Raw genomic sequence first — 22,949 nt, forward strand, 5'->3', positions numbered from 1 at the left:
TGGCTTTCTGAGTTTGAGTGTAAATCTCTCCTGGGAATGTATGGGCAGGAAAAAAAAAAAGTTTTCAGCCACTTTTCAATATGAACAAGTATTAAAATGTCAAAGGAAAAAAGCTGAGAATCCCGGGACTGTTTCAGTATTAGTGCCTGATTGACAACATGCTTTGTTGTATGAGGCTCCTTTTTTTTGGGGAGGGGGGGTTGCTGATTTCAACTCACCACAAAATGCTCTCAAGATTTATTTTATTAACCGTCCCAACAATTCAGTAATTGTCTTCAGGCAAAAAGAGCACTCTGTGATTGCTGCTTTCATACCTAATATATTTAATCACGTCTGAACACGGTTATTTCGGTCCATTGAGGGCTGAAACTTTCAAAACAGAGCCGGTCATGATCCGAGTCATCTGGAAAACCGTGACATGGTTTTCTTGGCGGAAAAGCGCACAGTACTTAACCAGGAGCCTGAATCCAATAATTTTATGATAACTGAAATCATCTATAAGGATGCTGCAGTTCTACATCATCAATGCATGTAACGTCCCGTTTAGCTATGTGGCTTTTTTTTTTTTTTTATTAAATTTTCTATAGAAGTCCATAGCATCAAAATGTTCCAAAACAAGTTTTTTTTTTTTAGGCAACATTTCATAAGTTGAAATTTGCTTGGTATAAATGCAGCTATTGTTTACTGTAGTTTCACAGTTATTGCATCCTGGTGGAAAAATGACACTGAATTTTAATATTCAGCAGGTGAAGTGAATTTGAAGTATCAGTTTTTTTTAACTAAAAATGTCAGATGCTTTTAAGGCTTTTTTTGTAACAGGTATTTTCACAATCATTTGACTTGATATTGACCAACACAAAGCGTAAACTGTATTGTTAATGAAGCCTACTGTTAGGCCTGGGACGATAACAAATTTTGCTGGACGATATATTGTCCCACAAATTATTGACAATAAACGATATTATTGTCGACATTGTCGAGACCAAAATAAGCACTTAAGTAATGTTAATATATCATAATTGCAAGTACACCCTTTCAAATGCAATAATTAAACCTTTATTTGTGATTGGAGAACTTTTAAATATGCAAAACAAATAAAACAAGCAAACGGGGGTTCGAGCCTTCGTGCCCCCAAGTGCAGACCGTCGGGACGCCCGGTCGCGACGTGCGGGACCCGCCCGGGGACCTGCGCACCCCTCGCAGAAACCGCCACCCCCCCCGAACAGCAGCTCTCACCCGCGGGGGTGAGAGGAAAAAGGGAGTGCCGTCTCCGTCGAGCACCCCACTTGCGCGGTGGGCGCGGCTGCCGGTGGACTCAGGTCTCCGCGCTGACCGCGTACCACTGCGCCTGCGAAGGCCGGCGGAGGCGGACACACGCTCCCATCCACTTGGGGGATCTTGGCGGCGGACGCGTGGGGTGATGGAGCTCCGGCTCGTCCCCTGGCCGCGCCGGCGCGCCCGGCAATCACCCGAGCACTGAGCCGCGGGCTGAAGGGAGAGAGACGGCCGGCCTCCGGGCCGCCACCGCCCCTTTCCTCTCCACCCGCGCTCTCCTTTTTTTTTCGCCTACGACCTCAGATCAGACGAGACAACCCGCTGAATTTAAGCATACTACTAAGCGGAGGAAAAGAAACTGGGGTCCGCGCAGTCTGCCCGGGGGATTCAACTCGGGGGATTCAACCCGAGGCTCCGCCTCCCCCCACAGATACAAAGAGTCTGAATGATTGACAAGATGGTTCACTCCGTTCATTTTTTTCCGCTAAGGAACAAACACGCCCAGGTGCTAAGACCGATGCACAGAGTGAGCCCTCTTGTCATCCAGTGTGTTTTGAGGCCGGAGACGAAGAAAACGAATATGCGTGCATATGGCCATTTATCGAGGCCGGAAAAATTATCGAGTCCATTTTCATTTATCGTGCAATTAATTGATTTATTGATTATCGTCCCAGGCCTAACTACTGTTCATTAATTGATGTCCTACTCTAGTTTCAAACCAACGGGAGAAGACTAAAGAGTAACATGTCTGTAAGTTATAGTGGAATAATGAAATTCTTCTAACAGAGTTCTTTTTAATTTGCCACTGCTTCGCTTTCAAATTAGTGTTTTCTTATGTTTTATTTTTCCCATGCCTTCTAACACTTGAGTTCACAGTTTTTCTTTCTTTTCACATCTACATTTTATATACCAGGAACAGATGTAAAATGTTATAATTATAAGATGGAAAATGTAGAACCCCCCCCCCCAAAAAAAAACAAAACAAAACAAAAAAACACCTTGATACTCAAACATGTTTCCATCTTGAATGAAATGTGGCGCCCAGAAACTTTAGTGTCATGTAAGTTGTTAAATTGAATTTGCCTGTCTGATCAATGATGAATTTCACTCTTTTTGGGGGAAATGTATTTCAGTGCTTAAAGTTTTGACAATTTCCTCTTTCACTCCTCTTCAGCCTTTAAGGCAAGTGTGTCTGAACATCACCACACCCTCCATGTCAGGACCAAATTTAGATGAAACAAAGGAAAGGAATTTTAGACAAATGAACAGAAGAGAAAAACAACTTTTTACTGCCAGAGGGTTCTGTATTTGTCTGTCGCTGTAATTTTTTCCCAGAAAATAATGACTTTATCTCAGGCAGACTTATGGAAAAAGAGAACCTCTGGTGGTGGATTATGACAGGTCCGCTGTAAAGGGGCTTTGTGTTCCTTTCATTTTCACAGCGCTTGTCCTTGCAAGTGTCACTTATTTATCCTGCGGATGTGCCGTGTGGGTGCGATTCAGGCACATACTGGTGAGTTAGTCCTACATTGATCTCTTCAAACTCTTAAGGCTTTAAAGAGGCCACTATCATAACATTTCTGGTCGTGAGCTACTTTTTTGTCTCTGTTCTGAGTTTAAAAGCATCATGAGTTGCCATATGGTAGGAGTAGTATTCACAAAATAGCAGAATGACATTGAAAAGCTTACGTTCGTTCGTTCATGAAATTGCTGGTTTTGGTCAGGCTGAACAGTTAGAATGGCTCCTGCTGTTAAGGCAAGTCTTTTTCCTGATTGTTCATAAATTACTGTTTGGAAAAAACTGTTAATTGGGTTTCTAACAAGCCACCGAACCTGAAATGACAGGTGCGAGGAGACTATTTACGAATCCAAATCGAGTGACAGCTCTGCAATCATTCTGTTCTTGACCCATGTGCAGGCATTGTCCCCCACTGTTACGCAGAAATACAAAACTCACAAAGCAAACAGACATCTTGTGCCATGTTGGATCTTATAAACTGACAACACCCACTGACATGTTTAATGCAATTCATAATGAGCAACTACAGATGTATAATTATGTATAATAATTGGGTTAAAAATGTAAGAGGGTCCTGGAATGTATATAAAAAGTAAGCAACAAAATATATGGACATACAAGGACAATCAATTTTCCATTAAATTCCATTTCCATTTTAATTTCGTCTGTCACAGGAATATATTAAACACATATCGCCACCCTCTTAAAATAATTGGCCTAAGTCATATTTTTTCAGGTTTTTCAGAAAACAAAAAAACAAACCAGATATTTGATTATTGTTTTAGCTTTTTGAAAAATATGACTGAGGCCAATGTTTTAAGAGGGCGATGATATGAGAAACACAATGTGCTTTATTAATTGTAATTGCTCGAGTGTTTTTGAACACAACTCACTGGTGGAAAAAATTAAGTACAGTAACATCAAGCAAGTGCTTCTGGTAAGCGATGTTCTACTTTCCCCATAATGATTTTTATAGCTCTAGTGGCTTTTGTTTACAGTAAAGAAACAGGAAATAGGAGCAGAGAGAAGGGGAGGGATGCAGCAAAGAGCAATGGGTACAGGACTCGACTCTGGGCTAGCTTTTAAAGAACTATAGTCTCTGTACATGGGGTGCATGCTCAGCCAGGTGGGTCTGTAACCTACTTTTTGACCAGCTTTTGTAGACATTTGTTTATCTGGAGTGACTTTTTTTTTTTCCTGAACAAGCTCTGTGGGGGAATTGCTTCAATGCTTGGGCTCACTGTCCTAATCCATCCCACAACAATCTTTAATTCACTTCAATTATGTTCTATTCCAATTCAGACCAGCTCATTGCAATTCATGAAATATTGTGTCCAATATATTTCAATTAGCATCTTTTTCAAAACAGAGGAAAAAAAAAGCCTAAAGTAAGGAACCCATGCTATCTCCACTATACTTCTAGATGTTGGCCATACATAAGGCCAAGTATTGTTCACAAACAGTTCAACTTTTGCTTCATCAGTCCAAAACCTTTTCCCAGTGCTGTTGCAAATTATTAGTCTGCCAAGTAGTCAAGAACTGGTTGTCTTTCTGAACAGCAATGGCTTTGTTCTTGGTGTTCTGACACCTCCAATGACTTGCATAAGGTAAACTTATGAATAGAGCCATCTGCCAGTTCCAGTGACGTCTTAAAGCGATTAGTTGTTACTTCTAGGTTCTTCTTTGCCCCACTAATGGTTTTGCATTCTACTAGTGGTCATCTTGGTTGGGCATCCACTTTTAGGAAGAATTGCCACAGGACTAAACTTTGTCTATCTCTTTATAGCCTTGTGAAGATACGCTGCTGTTAATCGTATGTCTTCGGACGTCTTCTATTTTAAAAGGCATGGTTCACGCCAGATACTTTTTATGGGCATTTTAAGCAACTGTAAAATGTCCAAGTGTCTTTATTCATTAATCTCTTAACTTACCAACACTTTAAATGTCTATCTGATGTATTTGGTAAAGGCATAAGAATTTATAATTGTGTTTCTCCATTTTAAACACATCGTTAGTCTATAATTGTCACTTATACGAAGCTCAGATTCCATTTTTTTAATGATTTTTTTAAAGATTATTGTCATTGTATAAGCAATTGATTGTGTAAATGACTGCTGATCCACTAAAGACTTCACCATGACAAATCTTTCAAAATACTTTTACATATGTGTTAAAGGAGACCTATTATGGCATTTAATGTATATTTTAAACAGGCCTTGAATGTATTAAAAACAATCAAAAGATTGTTTTTTCTACATAAATCAGAAATTCAGCCTGTGGACCATGTCTCTAGTTTTACCGCTTCTAACCTCCTTTTCTATGGAGGATTCTGAGGGGAGGGGAGGCTATGATAATGAGGCTCTCTGCTGATTGGCTGCCTGAATGACGTGTAGCAGGGGAGGCACAAAGCCTCTCCGGGCAGAAGAGCAGCGGCTCCGTACACTATTAAACCGTGTCCCATGCAATCGAACTTCAGTGACAAAAATCAATTCCATTGCTTTATTTTCTATTGGACTGTCCTAACTGGCCAAATACGGTTTCAGTGTGGACAGAGAGTGTCCGATGTCACGCAGCTCGACGCGATAGTCGGATGCTCGCATGCAGTTACACGGTGTAAACGGATCTTAAAGCCTGAATTGCGGTTCTGCGTTAAATCGACGCGTACCCTACGCTGTAGGCTCTGCGTTGGTGAAACGCGGAACCATAAATCAGCCTTTAGTTACCTGAAGAGGGGACCGGGTCACCTCGTCTTCACACTAATTCACACAGGAAGATTTAATTGAATTCTAAACAGGTACACCACAGTTATTTACTCCGATTCACACCGTCCATTTCTTCTGAAGGTGTCTGAACAGCTTCAGGTGCATTGCTTGGAAGATATGAAACCATAGACAGAAGAAAATGTATTACGGTACATTTTTTCATAATAGGTCCCCTTTAATGTGTTGGATTTGGCCTGCTTTTATCCCCTATGTGTGTCAAGTGTAATGTGTATGTCTCTCCATATACAGGGGATAGCAATAATGATAATTTGTGACAAAAGTAACAAGGGCCCAAATTGCATTTCTCTGATAGATAAATACACAATCACTGGCAAAGGAAAAGACTGTGAGTGACAGATATGCAGAATTTGATCCATCTGGCCAAATAATGTTTGGAAAGTGGAGAGAAGCCATCCGATTAAATCATTTTATCACATTCATGTGTTCAGAGAGAAAGCCAACATGAATTCAACTGGCTCAGCCAGCCATGAACAAAGACTCCAGCACTGACTGTTCAGCTTATTTGGATTACTGTACATCATTAGTATGCACATGTGACAAATAAAATGGGAATTTACGGTTTTTCAGCCAGTGTGAATGAGCCCCAATAGTATTTTACTGTGTTATTTCTTGGGAATAGCTTCAGTGGCTGGAGTGACTTTGCTCGTAAAAACAAAATACTTCATAGGTAACTAATTAAAAATAGTTCCGAAACAAATTAAAAAGAATACATGTACAGATGTTCCGATGTTCTTTAAAAAAATATATATATATAAAATTCCACTAAAACAATTTAATGTTTAAGATGAGATGAAGGTTAGTCTTGATGCTTTTGTATCCATGACATAATCTTTATTATAACTTGAGAGGGCCAGGTAGAAACTTTCTAAAGGAGATATGGATCTCTGTATACAAAGTTTGCATGGAGGTACATTTTTATTTTATTTTTTATAAGTGTTTTCACTGAATGGGGTTGAAACAGATGACATGGTTCAATTTCACAATTTTCTGTTTTATTTATGAAAAATTACATTTTTACATGTAAATTACATGTTGTTTGAGGTTTGAATGCCATCAAGGCCAGAAATCCTGTTGTACATATCTTTTGGCATCATTAGAGAAATGGTTTCCATTAATTAGCTTTTTTTTTTATTGTTTCCACGTATAAATACGTATTCTAGCGGTTTACCACATCCATGTCTATTCATTTAGGACTAACTCATGAGCATCCCTTCTGTGAATTGCAGGCTTTTTCATTACACTGGAACCAATAGGAAGTTTTCAGTCTCTTCATAAACAGACTCTGAATCAACCATTTTGACCAGAAATCAATAATAAATAAAAGCATGTGATGTAAACTGTCAGCTGAGGGGAAATGTTCGATTTTTAACCATTGAGCTGTATGTTTTACCTCCAAAGAGGCTTACCATTATAGTTAATTACAGTCAATCTGTAGACCTTGTGTTATGACGGGAACCATTACAGCAGAACCGGATAGGTTTCTATGCTTTGTCTTGATTTATTTATGCTTCCAAACAACTTATGCAGTCTACATTAGAAATAAGTTGGTACATTAGGTACATTCAGTCAATAAAATTCAAACAAAATGTTTCATGAGTCAAGAAAAGACTTTGTACAAATCACGTCATGTTTTCTGAAAAATAATTTTCATGCTTACTTTGTGTCTCTCCGCAAAGAACCATATTAGCAGCAACCAATTCCACCCAACCCTGGTTAACCAAGAAATGGGCAAATGGTGATTTTTATTTCATTTTATTCCTCTTATTAGTCTTGATCATTTTATTGGGCAGGCCTACTGATTGCTTCAGGGATGACCTGACAGCTGCGTGTTATTTTAGCTACTGTATATTACACTTATCACACATATCAAGAGCCAGCTTGTCTGAGTAAAAAGCCGTCATCCTTGTCTTCTTTCTCTGACTTCTCCTTTAAAGCCTCTAAATTCTGTCGGCTTCATTATTCAAACATAGTGTGGCTCTGTCAGACTGTGTCCTCCTTTGCATAGAGATAAACATCTCTTTATTTCAGTCTCACCCACATGCCTTTTTATGTATTTGCCCATAACAATGGGCAAAATAATCTGGGAGTTTGTTGGAACATGCTGACTATTTTAACTTAACGCAGCTCATCCTAAGGTATTATGTTCACTAGCGTTAACTCACATTCATTCTGATTGAATGTGTCTATCCATCCTCAGTTTCATGTCACCATTTGAAACAAAGCTTCCTTTAGCTCTGGGTGAGCTACGCCAGGACCTTTTAACCAGCTGACGCTTGGCTAACTGATTGCGGCTAACAGTTCCTGGAGCTTTGTTGTAACTCTCTACCAGTGGACATCTGGGCAAATGTAGCTCGTCAACTTTTGGTTTGTTTTTCTGGTCTGGTTAGTCAACCTGGAACAGTCCAGGCAAACCTGGTGGGTGACTCAGCTGGAGGATCTGTTTGTTCCACAAGCAACCAACTAGCTAGAGGCCGGACTCCAGTTAGAACCGGTAGAGTCCTCTGGTTATAGGTGAAGCGGCAAAGGTAGCTGCTGCTTCCTACTTAGCCTTCATAAATTGGACCCTTCCAGACCAACCTAAAGCCGGTGGCAGTGGTCTGTAGGGTCTTATTTCACTCAGATGCGGAGCTCAGACATCAATTTCACCACATATCCTAAGCCCAAGTATCTCAGGATAAACATTTGACAACTAGCTCTTAACATCAAATGCAAATGAACCTGTCAATCAATGCCACATGTAGTGAAGGAAAGTAGTTTTTTTGCACCAGGCAATAAAGATGTTTAATTCTATTGTAGATTTGCACATTTTAACTTGGTCTCAAGTTTGAAACCAGGTTCTACTGGTCAGTCAAAGAACTACACTTATTGGTTCTCTTCAGAGAGGAATGTTGCAAGGGGCATCCACTGTCACCTTAAAGTGCAGAATTTTATAATAGATTAAAAGGAGGATAAATTCTATATTGAGAGGCATGTATAGAGTGACGTACTACTGAAGTAGCTGTATGGCTGTGGAAAATGTATGAACTTGGATGAGAAACCAAAGAACATAGTTAAAACTTTCAATCCTCATGGCTCTGGAGAGCATCACATAAGATTAGTCGCCCCAAAAACTGACTTCAGACCTAACTAACCAGCAATGTCACAAAAAATAAAGAACATGAAAAAAACCCCTAGAAGATATAAAGGCACATCCAGTAATTTTTTGAGAAATTGTATAAATCATTTTGTACATGGAAAAGATACGACTTCAGAATCATCATGTAATTTTCCAGTTTAAAAAAAAACTTGAAGTGAAAGTTTGACCACAAAGTACAGAGTCAGTTTTACTTTTAATTTGTCTCTTATTTTTTGCTCATTATTGACACAAATAAAAACAAACTCTTTTTTTTTTTTTTTTTTTTTTTTTTTTTTTAAATAATTTGAGTGTAGCTTTTCACATTCCTCTCAACACCCCAATCGTGTTTATTTTCATCTAGATGGGAGTAAAGAACAACAGATTTCAATAAAAGTCTCAAATGACAGTCAACTTTGCAGGTGCCGTGATGTGAGGCATTCATTGGATAAACCTTTCACAGTTCTGCAGAGCTGGAGATCCTAAATCCACTATCCAATCATAAGTCAACTGTCTGTTTCATTTTCACTCCAAGCCAATAGAAGAAACCGTAAAAGATGCAAAGCAACTTCTTTCTCAAAAACAAATAAGCCGCACAACACATCAAAACCTCCCGATGGGGAAGCCTTGAAATGGATTATCTGTCTTTAAACACCCACACTCCTTTCTCTATTTCTCTCTTCAGTTCTTGACATGTCTTGTTCTGTGATCCAAATTATAAACCTCAACTGGAGGGTGAGAGATAAAAGTTCCCACAGGAAAACAGCTTTCATAAAAAGGAACAGAGCACTATGTGGTTCTATATGCAATAGTGGAAGACGCAGAGCTGCTTCTAACGACAAAATCTCACTGCGGTTTCTACAGACAGAAATTAAACATTTCAACTTTAGTCATAGATGCAGTACGGAGTATAAGCTGCAGGTTTTTGTGTCGTCATCCAAGTTAACTGGGACATCACATCTTGCGTTTAGTTGAAGATGCCTCAGCTTTCCAGTACATGACCCTGAAAGGATGCCCAAAGTTGCAACCTGTTGACAAAATCACTAAATGTGCTTAATATCTTTAATTTTTTACTCGTAAGTCTTCATTAGTCTTCATGATGAGTATCCATGACAACAGAAAGTCCCCTATGTGGAAGCAGCAGATTGAGCTTTCCAAAGATGAGCTAATGAGCAGAAAAATACCTAAAAAATGCAGATGAGTTGAAGAATAGAGGGGGAAAATGGAGAGCAAGGAAAAGGGATTTTGATCTTTTTTTTTTTGTTCCATCAAACATCATGAGCTGGGATGGATAAGGTTGTAGCTCTGACTGAGACACTGGGACAATTATGTTTTTCAAGACAAGGTTTCGGGGGCATGTTCTGGACTCTGGGATCTCTTGACGTGGATTTAATTCAATAGACTTAAAGCAGCACAACGTAACTTTCAGCTTTTCTGAGTTTGGCGGCATCTTTTGGACAAAAGCTGTAGTGCTTTACCAGAAAGCACTATGTTTCCCATGAGCACCAGCGCGTACTGCCGGAAAACTCCTGTCCCGTCGCGTGCATTTGTTTTGAAAGAAGACTGGACGCTTTTCTGTTTCACCAAGTGAACAGATGGAACGCAAAAAAAAAGATGTTAAACTGCTGGAAAGGAACTGGAATTTACCGGGATACCTTAAACAAGGAAGACAGGGAGCGGTATATGTCGAAAATAATGATTATTAACGGTCTGGATCCATATGAAATCCCTACTAAAGAATGGAGCTCCTCGTCGGAGCTGCACTCTTTAGAAGGGATTTACTGCCGCAGTAGTGCACTGTTTGGCAGCTGCTTCGGTAAATGTTTGACTCGCCATGTGTTTCAATAAATTAGTATAATAGTACAACATACAGTACATGTTTTGTATTACTTTTCTTTTCTTTTTTTTTGACTGCTATATTATGCTGAAGAGGCTCCGAGGCGTGAGCAATATTTTTGTTTTCCTCGTGAGATAATTTTTTTTCCTCTGCAGCTACAAATCAAATAGTTAATATTTTTTCCTCAACAAAATTAATCGCACCGCAGAGAGCTGGCCAGCAACTGCGTTTAGCTGGAGTAGTGGGGAATAAAACCCGTTTGAATGATCCGACCCCGGTCTGTGAGTGTTTGTTTGTGGTTTAATAAACCCATGTTTTGATCCAACGTCCGTCTGTGTGCGTGTTTGTTTGTTTACTGAGGAACGTTATGTTTGGTCGTTACAGCCGCGATCCAACCGAGCCGACGACTCTTTTACTCTTTTACTTTGTTATCACATACTTGGCCGGCCTCCGTGGTTCTGCCTCCAAGCAGGAAAGCGGTGAAAAGTTAAACCATTAGCGATCTTTTCCCCACGTCTTTTGTGTGGAGCTGCTGCAGCTACAACACAGCAATGGGTTACCAGCTTCTGCAGAGCTGCGCTCCACGCCCCGCCCATTTTCGTCTCTACTACGAATCGGGAAGGAGGGGGAAGTGACGTATGCCGTAAAGCAGTCAAAGCCGTAAAAATTTGTAGTTTTTTAGTGTGGAAGGGTTCCTACCATGCTCCTCAAAGTTACATAGTGCCAGTGAAGGTGATACAGACCCCTCAGACCTTGACAGAGGTGTCATTAAACCTGTTGGAAGTTGATGTACCCTCACAATGACTCTGGAAATATGATATTAAGGTGGAAAAGTTACATAGTGCCGCTTTAAGACTGAAGTGGGCTAGGAATGCTTGCAGTGACTCTTAATAACATTGTAATCTGGGACACCTCTTCATTCCAGATGTTTAAAATAATTTGCTCACTAATTTACTCTGCAATTGCAATACATTCCTTTTGGGGATTAATAAAGTATTATTCAGTATGATTCTCTTTACTCACATTATAAAATGTATCTAAAATTACACATTCAAGAACTGGAGGATGCACATTGCTGTTTCCATATTAAATATGTCCATGTTATTTTTATGGTCATACCAAATGAGAAATTGGCTGATATAATATCAGAACAAGACCGCACACTGAAATGAAAATGTAATAAATATGACAGTATTTACAGATTATGGAGAAAATTAACACATTCACTGCCATTGACGCCAATTGGCGTCAATCTATAACATGTCAGCAGTGTGGAAGTATTTTAGAGTGGCAAAGAATAATACAAGAATGGCTGTTTGCAATGAATGTTCTGCTCAAATATCTAGAGGGGGCACATCTGCAAAGTCTTTCATCTACAAGTTTGATTTAAGGCCTATGTTACAATGTTCAGTAAATTAAGCCTAACGGAAGCTCAAAGATGGCCAAAAAATGTATTTTGCTAATTTATTTATTTTAAGTTATTGTTATTTGCTGGTATAATGTCTGCTGGAATATTTAAGAAATGCTGGGAAATTAAAAAATGTTCAGTTTTTTATGTTCAACAAATGTTTTCTACCTTGTAATTTTGTAAAAGATATTTTTCTTTTAAAAGCATGCCTAAATCAAATTTATTTGAGTTATGCAATGGTGAAAAAATTGGCAAAATAAATGAAAAACTGCGAAGAACCATGTTCGGTATTGTTCGGTATTCGGCCAAGTGTTTATTATTATTTTCGGTTTCGGTTTCGGCCACAAATTTTCATTTCGGTGCATCACTAGCCAGAACCCATGTAAGAACCAACTCATGGTATAACGGTTGCCAGAGTGTCTGCAAGAAGACTGTTTGACCACTGACTTGGACCTATTGGTGCTTTATCCATTTCAACAAAACGGAAGACACCAAAACCAAACAGTTGATGAGCAAAACTATCTTAGAAATGTTATAGGTGTTATACTGTAGTATGTTTGGTTTTACACTGCAACTGGCCTTTTATTGTATATCTGTTTTTATTCTTAGTTGTGTAAATGTGCTTCCCTGAGTTCATACCAACTAGTGACCCAAGAAGGACAGTGACAGCACCACAAACAAATGCGGTGATCTTTAGTGTGCAGCTTGTCTGACAATAAGGTATAACAGGCTTCTCACCTGAAGCCTATAATCAGCGTTACCTTTGTACACATGTTGTTTTACATTTGAATTAATAAGAATCAACTGCCACCATTTACATAAACAGTATATTTTTTTAAGTGTTAGTAATATTCAGCATCGATTTGAAATGGTCGACATCTATATAAGCTTTTTGAAGCAAAGTTACATTATTTCCAATGACTTGTGCTGCACCACAAAAATCTGTCGCTGCATTGAGCAAATCGCACCAGTTGGCAGGCTCATTCATGTGTAGCCGTCAGACTTGAACTGTCTTGACTTTTGCATGCTGTCAAAACAGAAAGAAGCCATCCGGGCAGGAATGGGAGGCAGTCAGAGAAGTGGTGATAGCGATGAAGCTGAATTTGCTTGATTATAAGACACAAGAATAAATTTTTATCACGATCTTGTAAGGACAGCCATATCTTGGAAACGGGTCTTTAACAGTTTTGCAGGTAATGCAAAAAGCTGGACCCGGATAACAGATTAGAAAGAATGTGGCTTACTTTGGATCAATGTACAATTTCTTAACCAAGTAATTTTAACCTTGTCAAATTCCCAAGACAGCAAAGGCTCCTTGCATCTGACCATCATCTCTGCAGAAGTCTGGGCTATGGGGTAGGGAGGCAAGATAGAAGCAGTTTCATATAAAAGAAATATGCAAGCCCACCTGAAACTTTCCCCAAGAATTTAATTAAATCATCCCAAACTATGTGAGAAAATGTGTTATTCTCTAACAAGGCAATAGCTGAAAATCTTGGCTTTTAATTTTTAAATGGTGCAAAGCCAAAACAGAGGATCTGTCAAGAAGCACATACAAATAGTGAAGCATGGTGGGGATTGTGTTGAGCTTTGGGGCTTCTTCTCTTCAGCTGGGTTGGGGATGCTAGTCAAGGTTAAAGGGAAAATGAACAGCTCCAAATATGGAAACATTGTATCGCAAAACTCTTTGTCCTCTGTCAAAAAGTCGAAAATGAAGAGGAGTTTCACAGTCCAATGTGATAACACAAAGCACACATTAAAATCAACCAAGACATGGCTTCAGGAAAAGAAAATGTTCCCAATGACCCTGTCAGTTCTCAGAGCTCAATGCCATCAAAAACCTGTGAAATGAGCCGTACACACAAGTTCCATTCGCAATTTGAAGGGACTTTTTTTCTGTGAGTGAGATAAAATTCCGAAATCGAGATGAGCGGAGTTAATAAACAGAGTTGATGCTGTAATAAATGTAAAAGGTGCTTACGCAAAGTGGCAGTTGGTAGGACTGTTCAGATTTAGTCAACATTTATGTTGCCATTTCTGATTTTATATATTAAAAATACTCCTTCAGTTTCATTATTTTTTATATATATATCTACACATGCCACATGCACACACTGTATATCCCTTTTTAATAGGCAGCTGGGACTATTTGTGAGAACAGAAGCATTCATATGGATCTGAGGTTGTATGTTACTTTTTGAACTTTATTCTACTAAAACTTCAGTTTGAAAAGAATTAGATGAATTTGGTTAGAAATGGATTACGATGAATTGGACCTAATGGATAATAATTTAATTATAACAGGACTCAATTTAAGTAAACGTGTTTATTATTGCTGTAAAATGTCCAAAGATTGCTTTTATCGTGAATTGGCACTGTATAAATAAATTGAACTGAATTTGATTAACTTGCTGGTAAATTTTGCCTGTGCTCTGTTTTGTTTGATTAGGATGCATAACCAATTTTACCAGTTTTAAGACATTTAAATTGCCTTAAAGATCTTCTCATTTCTACTGCACATTTGAAATCTTTTTCGTGTTTAGTGACTACAAAATGTAAGCAATCAAAAAACAAAAACATGCACAATTCATGTCCATCTGCTGCTAAAATACTTTGATTTTTGATATCTGCCTCTTTGATGTTTACAAATGAGACTACGCTGTAAATTCAGAAACCTTAATGTCTGCGGTTAAAAGCATATTAGATCATGTTTATCCGGCCTAGTTAGAGCCAACGGCTGTTACTTTTCTCCGGCCTTGGCTGAAGATAATGAGCCTGACTCAAACATGATTCTCCTGGCTTTCAAGACTCCTGGAGTGCTTCATAGCCAGGCCTTGGCTGGCAATATCAGTTGTTTAATATTCTCCTCGTAGGTTCTCTACTCTTGTTCAAAAATCTATTTGTGCTTGTTTGTTTCCTTTCTGACCTCTATTAACACTTGGCCATAGGAGCGCCTTCACTTTTCATAATGCATGTATATGCAGCAACTGAAAATATACTGTATGCTCTGGCTTCAGCCGCCAGGTCAAACAATTTGCTTACTTCATAACCATTTATAAGAGCCAAGAAGCAAGAAAAAACTCCAAGAGCTACTGGAATTACATAGAAAACTCTCATAGGCCATGAGCGGGTCCAAAAACTTTACTTCTTGTGAAAGTCGTCTCCTGGCAAAAGAAACATAATGTCGCAGATGACCTTGCTTAATTGGCGTCGTTGGACATGAGCACAAATTTATTATTTTTTCGAATACGCTTAAATCTGACTGATTCAGTGATTAATGTTTGATCCAAGAGAGCAGTAAACACATTTAATTGCTTGGAGTAGGACTACAGTAAAGTCCACGTAGAACCATGTATCTGAATGCCAACCTCCAAAACAACTAAATACATGGCAGCGGTGATGACTTGATTGATAGATGCTGAAATGAAAACATCACATGCTCTAAGATGTGAAACAGAGGTTGCAAGACTTTAGCTCATGTGCATATTTCTTGCAAAGGTAGACATATATAACATACTTTTAACCGTTTGAATGTAGTCTGGGGGCTTGAGTGCTTCCAGAGCCATCCCATCATGTTTGCTCTGCGCCAGCATAAACCTCTCCTCCTCATGCCTTCATGACTCTGTGGGAGTTGATTAATGAAGCAGATTTCCAGCTATCAAGCTGGGTGCAAACTGTTCAATTATGCATCTTGGAATCTCCTTATATCATGTTTTAGTAGCTTTGCTGGCTCTGTGGGGCCAATGTGTGTGGGAGATCTTAGCCTGGAACACGCTTCTGCTGCGTGAGCTGTATTTGTGTGTCAGTGATGACCTTTGCCACTGAGACAAATTAAAGTGGAGTGATTGGAGGAGTACTGTCAGTGTGGTTTCTTCATGAGGTTTCCGCTAGGCTTGTCACAGCGGTCTTGGCAGGGCTCAATTCACATTCAAAGTTAATCAAAATGCATGACTGGGGCAGGCAGGGAGGCAGCAGGCTCTCGCTGTAAACACTAAAAAGGCGTTTACAACCCCTCACAGACATCTGTCCTCATCAGACACAGCTGCTCTAAGACTGCCTTATGATTGTTTGGTTGCTTTTGCAGGCACTCGTACTGCTTTCATATTTTATATTGAAGGGGGCTTTTGGTTATACAGCACTGTCTTTATCTGATGTAATTCTGGGCAGATAAAAAGGCTGGCGGGCTTTGACAAACAAAGCATTTACATCTCAGCAGGTGAAAGTTGGATTATTATGATCCTTGTAAACACTGCGCTCCAAAATACGTTTCTAAGTAAGAGATGAACATTAAACTTCAAAGACAACAACAAAGCGTGGCATCATAGTGCTGTTTGCTGTTTTATCAGCCTAACCACTTGGTTCTATCACAAAAAGAGTTTTTCCCCCCTATAAAATCAGTTTATTAAGCCCCCTAGCTAAACGGTTAATGTTTAAGTCATAAAAGACCGTAAAAGAAGAACCGGACAAACCCCATTACATCGCCCATAGATTTTCTGAAATCTGCTTTTGAAGCCTCTGCTTCCTCATACTATGGGGTGCAATGATGCAAACAAGCAGGCCTTGAGGCCAGTTGCAACACGCCCACCTTAGTTCAGTTACCGCTTATTAGGGCCCGAGCACCTTCAGTGCGAAGGCCCTACTGTATCTGTAGGAATTTTTCTTTCTTTTTCTTTCTTCTGACGAAAGGAGGGCCTTTTTGCCCCCCTTAACGTGCCCACAAAGTCCCCAAATTTTGCACGCAAGCAAGCCTGGCGAAAAATTTTATATTTAATGGTTTGCATTAATGGGCGTGGCACAATGGCTCAACAGCGCCCCCCGGAAAACTTTGTGCCTCAAGCCCGACAATACGGTTTGACGTACATGCACGGAAATCGGTACACACATGTATCATGGCGCAACTTAAAGGAAAGTCTCTTGGCGCCATGGCCGAAACCGAACACGATGTCGGCCATTTTGAATTAATCATGTCATTTTGGCGAATTTTATGCCATTCCTTCGGCAGTTAATACGGCCCGAACCGTAACATGCACCCAGGTGTGTTATACATCAAAATGTGCGTCTCCATCCTCCGACACCACGCATTACTTTTCTCTTTCAAAAGTGTTACCGTGGCGACGCTAGACGCCAACAAGCGCACCCCCCCTTCATCTGATTGGTCCATATTTGATAGTTCCCCAAAAGGCACCAAATTTGGCATGCAAGCCAGGCCTGGCGATAAATTTGATATTTCATGGTTTGCATTAATGGGCGTGGCAAAATGGCTCAACAGCGCCACCCGGAAAACTTTGTGCCTCAAGCCCCACGATACGGTTTGACGTACATGCACGAAAATCACTACACACCTGTATCATGTCGCAACTTAAAGAAAAGTCTCTTGAAGCCATGGCCGAAACCGAACAGGATGTCGGCCATTTTGAATAAATTGTGTCATTTTGGCGAAATTTATGCCATTCATTCGGCAGTTAATTCAGCCCGAACCGCAACGTGCACCCAGGTGTGTTATACATCAAAATGTGCGTGTACATCCTGCGACACCACGCATTACTTTTCTCTTTCAAAAGTGTTACCGAGGCGACGCTAGACGCCAAAAGGCGCGCCCCCCCTTCATGTGATTGGTCCATATTTGATAGTTCTCCAAAAGTCACCAAATTTTGCATGCAAGCCAGACTTGGCGATAAATTTGATATTTCATGGTTTGCATTAATGGGCGTGGTCTAACGGCTCAACAGCGCCCTCTAGATGACTTTTATCTCCCATAACTTTTGAATAGTTTGACATAGGAAGTTGTGGGTGGTGTCATGGGACTCTGTAATGAGTCCTTAAGCTTTATTGGCCTTAATAAGCCCCGCCCCTTCTTCTGATTGGTTGTCCCGATTTTCTGCTATAACTTTGGAATGGTTTAACATAGAGAGTCGTGGGTGGTGTCATCAGATTCTGTATGGAGTCCTTGACCTTCATTGGCCTGAATTAGCCCCGCCCCTTCTTCTGATTGGTTGTCCCTTTTTTCTGCTATAACTTTTGAATGGTTTGACATAGGAAGTCGTTGGTGGTGTCATTTCTGATATGCTTATGGGGGGCGGTGGCCGTGAGTGCGAGGGCCCGTTCATCGCTGCTTGCAGCTTTAATTTAGATTGGGTTTGCTTATTCTAGCCTATACTGTAATGCCAACTTTACCTTAAATTCACAAATTTTTCTGATGTTGCCACCGACATTCGAAAAGAGTAATGTCGGAGTTCAAAACGAAAGTTCTGCCACGGCGGGCTACCTGCTGCTTCAGCTGGGCAATTGCAGAGGAGGTTTGGAGCTCCTGGCTGAAGTATGCAGCAGGATCTCTTTCAAATGTCATTTTGGTGAAAATGTCAGAAATGACCGTAGCGTTAGTTCATCAAGGGTCCTCCTGTGAACTTAATGCAACTTTGCAGTCCCTACTGCACCACAGCTTCTTCTCAGTTGAGGTACAGGCATAGTTGGTCAACCCAAAAGGATAGCATTACTGGAGTCTGGCTCAGGTGGAAGAGCTAGAACCCAGATATGATGAAACTGGGGGATTGCAAGGCGTTCATTGTTTAGCAAACTTTCAGTTAGCACATGCAGTTAGCAGCATACTTGGCAAAGCTTCATCCTTGGATTATTCTGGCCTAACCTACACCCAGGGGTTTACAAATTCTTAAAAAATATGTGCAAAATGTATTCTCGTTAAATTATCAATGGCTATGAACCAATCTTTACACACAGCTCACATGTCAAGACAATGCCAGAGTGAAGAAATAATTTAAATTTTTAAATTTTAAATATTTTTTCCTGATGTGGTAAAATGTAAATGTAAAATTCCCCCCTTTACAACTGGTGGATTTGAAATCTCGCTATATAGACTATTTATATAAGTTAATTAATAAAGCAAGTCCTATGAATCCCTACGGTTTACATCTGAACCATGTGTTCAGCATTTTAAAGTTACTGTACAAGCTTGGAATAGATTTAATCAAACCAGGTTCTGACTTTGATTATAGTTCTAACCAAAAGGGATATATAAATCCTGTGTTCTCAAAAATAAATGACTAGCCACAATCTCATAGTCATGTTAGAATTACATATTGGCAAAAAAGTAAATCAAAACAATTGTCTTTCAGCGTCTTGGTTACGAGAGATTAGTCCTGACTAAATTGCATTTCAGTTCAATTTAATAACAGTTTATTAAACTCCAAAGGGAGATTATGTTTAATTCAAAGTGTGGAAAAAAGTCCTGTATTTTCTCTGATGATGTAATGCAGTCCTTTTTACTAGATCTACCCAAGTACTGTTGGTCCTTTTAACTTAAAGGGGACCTATTATGGAAAAACACGTTTTCTCTTGCTTTAACATATATAAAGTGGTCTCCCCTCAGCCTGCCAATTCAGAGAAGGAGGAAAGCAACCAAATTCTGCAGTGTCTGTACAGCCGCCCGGATGAGCCATCCAGTGTGATGTGGCTTCTACGAGCCGTTCAGATTCTGCTCCCGTCGTTACGTAACGACAGGAGCGATGCGTGAAACCACGCCCACAACTAACTCCGCCAGCCGGAGCTTCCGCCATTTTTTCATAGCGGTGTGTATCGCGTCATTCAGGCAACCAATCAGCACAGTGCTTCATTATCATAGCCGCCCGCCTACTCAGAATCCCTCATAGAGAAGGTTAGAAACTGGGAAGATAAAGACATGGCTCAGAGGCTGAATTTCTAATTTATTTAGCAAAAACAATCAAAAGCTTGTTTTTAAGACATTCAAGGCCTGTTTAAAATAGGTATTAGATGCCACAATAGGTCCCCTTTAACATGGCAATGTTAACCAAAATGAAATATTTAAAAAATTGTACCAATTGCCCTGAGGAAAAGAACTAGCATAAAATAGAAATAAACTAGATGGAAATATATTCCCATATCCTACCATAATCTTTCCCTGTCTGTGTTTTCTCTATCTTATTAAACACAAGAATTCTCTGTCTCAACTATATCAAAGAAGCCCTCTAACTATCCACCAAGATTGCTTCATGGTTCCTGGAGATGATTACAACACAACGAATGCCACCTATCTCATTGTCATTGCATGTTCTGGAGAGACGAAGACGCTTGATCTGTGACAATATGCTCATAGGCTGAAGTCCCAATGTGTCAGAAGCTCTTGCCTTGTTCACCCTCAAATGCTCAGCTTTATAAAGGGATGCAGACAATACCTTTTTAGATATTAAGTCTAATATAAAGGTTGGGTAACTTCGTGAACTGCAAGTCAGGACAACTTTTCTTCTGAGGCTTCAGGCCTGTCCACACCAATAACTACAATCACAATGAAGGGAATAAAAAGTTGGTTGTAAATACCCTTCCAATTTAAGTAATAATAATAGTCTTTATTTTTTAGTATATATCTTACACAACACACTGAAATTGTTCTCTGCTTTTAACCCATCACTAGTTAGACTAGGAACAGTGGGCTGTCATGTTTCCGGCACACGGGGAGCAATTAGGGTTAAGGGCCTTGCTCAGGGGCCCAAGTGGTTAACCTTGGTTACCATCCGGGGGGGCTTGAACCTGGGTCCTCCAGCTCACCTTTGTAACCACCATAGACCACTAACCACTAGACTACCACCCCCATATCAAATCATATCATAAAAATAATCACAATGCCAGTGGAAAAGTATAACAATGAGATCAGTTTGAGTGATTTATTGAATGGTAAAAACATAGTCAGAGATGCGTTCTTTCCTGTGTGGGCCTAAAAGATGGACAGTTACAAGGCTGTTTTGCACACTGTTTTCTTGCTTTCAGTCATATTTTCTTATCAATAAACATCAATTAAAGTTAAATGGTATACTTTATTAATCTCCTTTTTGCTGTTTCTGCTGATCTCTCCAGCACAGGGATTGGTGGGAATGTGCCTAAAAATGGTACTACTGTGTTTAACTGAAATGCTTGCTAGTTGCTGGAGGAGGTGCAACAGCTTACTGTGTGCTTTCATTTTAAGAGTGAGTGACTAAATGTCTTTCTAGTTCTTAACCAATTAATTAACAGAATAACTGATAAACACATTTTGGCTAATTTAGTTACGTTTTCTTCTTTTTTTTTTTTTTATTCCGCATTTTATTCCAATGGTTATAGCTTTACAAGACCCTTTAGCTGGACTCATTTCTTCATCTCAACATAAATACATACTGGCAAATCGATTTACCAAGCAAAGTATGTAAGCCTCAGTCACTTGCTGATTGACAATTTATTACATTTTCCGGTTAAACTTTTATACCACCACATTAAAATAATAGATAAACCTTTGGTTCAGCTGGCAGCAGCAGATGGAACGATGGGGAACAGTGAACTGGACAGACTTACAACTACACACATTCGGGCAGGACTTTATTTTTATGTTCTGTATGTCTCTTTATCGGCTTTTTTCATTACACTCAGGTCAAAACTTCAGGGCATGTTCCGAGACCATAGTTATTTTTTAATTATTATAATTATTTTAGCAGTTGCATAATGCTACAGCTTAGAAGTGGGTAAATCTTTGTTTATTTACATTAAGGCTTACAGTATATGATTGCAGGTTTGATTCAAAGTAATATGTCATGTGAAACAGTTTCTGGTTACCCTGCTACCCCTCACACGTATACTGTACATCAGCAACTTTGCAGTCCATTCACTTTTGATGGATGCCAAATGTTGCCAGACTGATTTGAGGTTTTATATGTTACTGTGACAATGTTGTCAAAAGTTGGGAATTTTCATCATTTTATGCTTTAAGTTGCTTTGAGTTTCAGCCAATTAGATTGGCTATACAGCTAGATTATGAAGTCCTACGTGGGGGTGGGACTGATTCAAAGCACACGGCTGACTTGTGTAGCAACGGGGATGAAATGTGATTAATTGTTTAGAGACAAAAGCTTGTCATAAGCACCCATCGTCAGTTATTGCGACAGCGAGTGAGCTCACCTTCTAATGGGATGTTGGCTCAACCTAATTACTTTTTGCTTCAGTATGTGGTAGAAATGCACTTATTATAATTGGTCTATTCTTATGAGTGAAATTTGGTGAAGAAAGTAGAGGTAGAAATTAGCCTTTAAACTTGACTGTGGCTATAAATGACATGAAATATCGGAAACATTTTCTGCAGCATAATCCCCTTTTCTCTTTGGGCATCATTGTTTGTGGTTTGTGATGGATCTCCCTCAAGTAATGGTGACTGGATGGACAAAACAAAATATCAAATCAATATTTTCAGCTACTGCTTAATTGCACATTGGCGACCAAAGGTTTTTTTATTACCACACTGGTCAAACTTTTATTACACTTGGGCCTCTGGAGGACGGTGTTCTTGTCACAGAAACAAAGGCTGTCTCACAAGTTTTTTCTTTAGTTTTTTTTTCTCAGCCCATCCTCTTTTCAGCCCAAGCAACTTCCAGCTTTCAGAAGAATAGTTTACAAACAGCAGAGAATGTAATGAAGTCACAGTATCTGACTTAAGCTGCTTATGAGATTAGAGTATTCAGCCCACCTTCTCTGGTGTGAAAATTATTAGAAAACAAAAGGTTTACCAAGCGAGGAGATTTAAACTAACCTGGAGATTTTCTGCTCACTTCAAACGAAATGTCTTTGAAATGTATTTGCTGCAAATTAGAAAAGCCCTCCATTCTAATCATTAGTAGAACTCGGGGAACAACAATGGACCTCCAAAAATATCCCAGGTTGAGTCTACCTACTATAAGCTTGACAATTTAGTGTTATGGTTATATGCGATTTTGAGCCTTGGGTAATTTGACAGAAGCGATCAATAGTGAGAATATAATTATAAGGTGTTTAGAATGTTTACTGAGGCAGACTGAAAATCCAAGCAAAGTAACAGAATGTAATGTGCTTGAAATTTGAAGATTAAACTTAGGGGATGCTGATATAACTGCTACACTTATACTTCATCTGTGTACATGGTACAATAACCCTCTCACATGTGATGGAACTGGGGTTATTCTGCCTAAATTAGAAAAAAAATCATTACA

Source organism: Cololabis saira, chromosome 20, assembly GCF_033807715.1.
Source record: "Cololabis saira isolate AMF1-May2022 chromosome 20, fColSai1.1, whole genome shotgun sequence".
Lineage (NCBI taxonomy): Eukaryota > Metazoa > Chordata > Actinopteri > Beloniformes > Belonidae > Cololabis > Cololabis saira.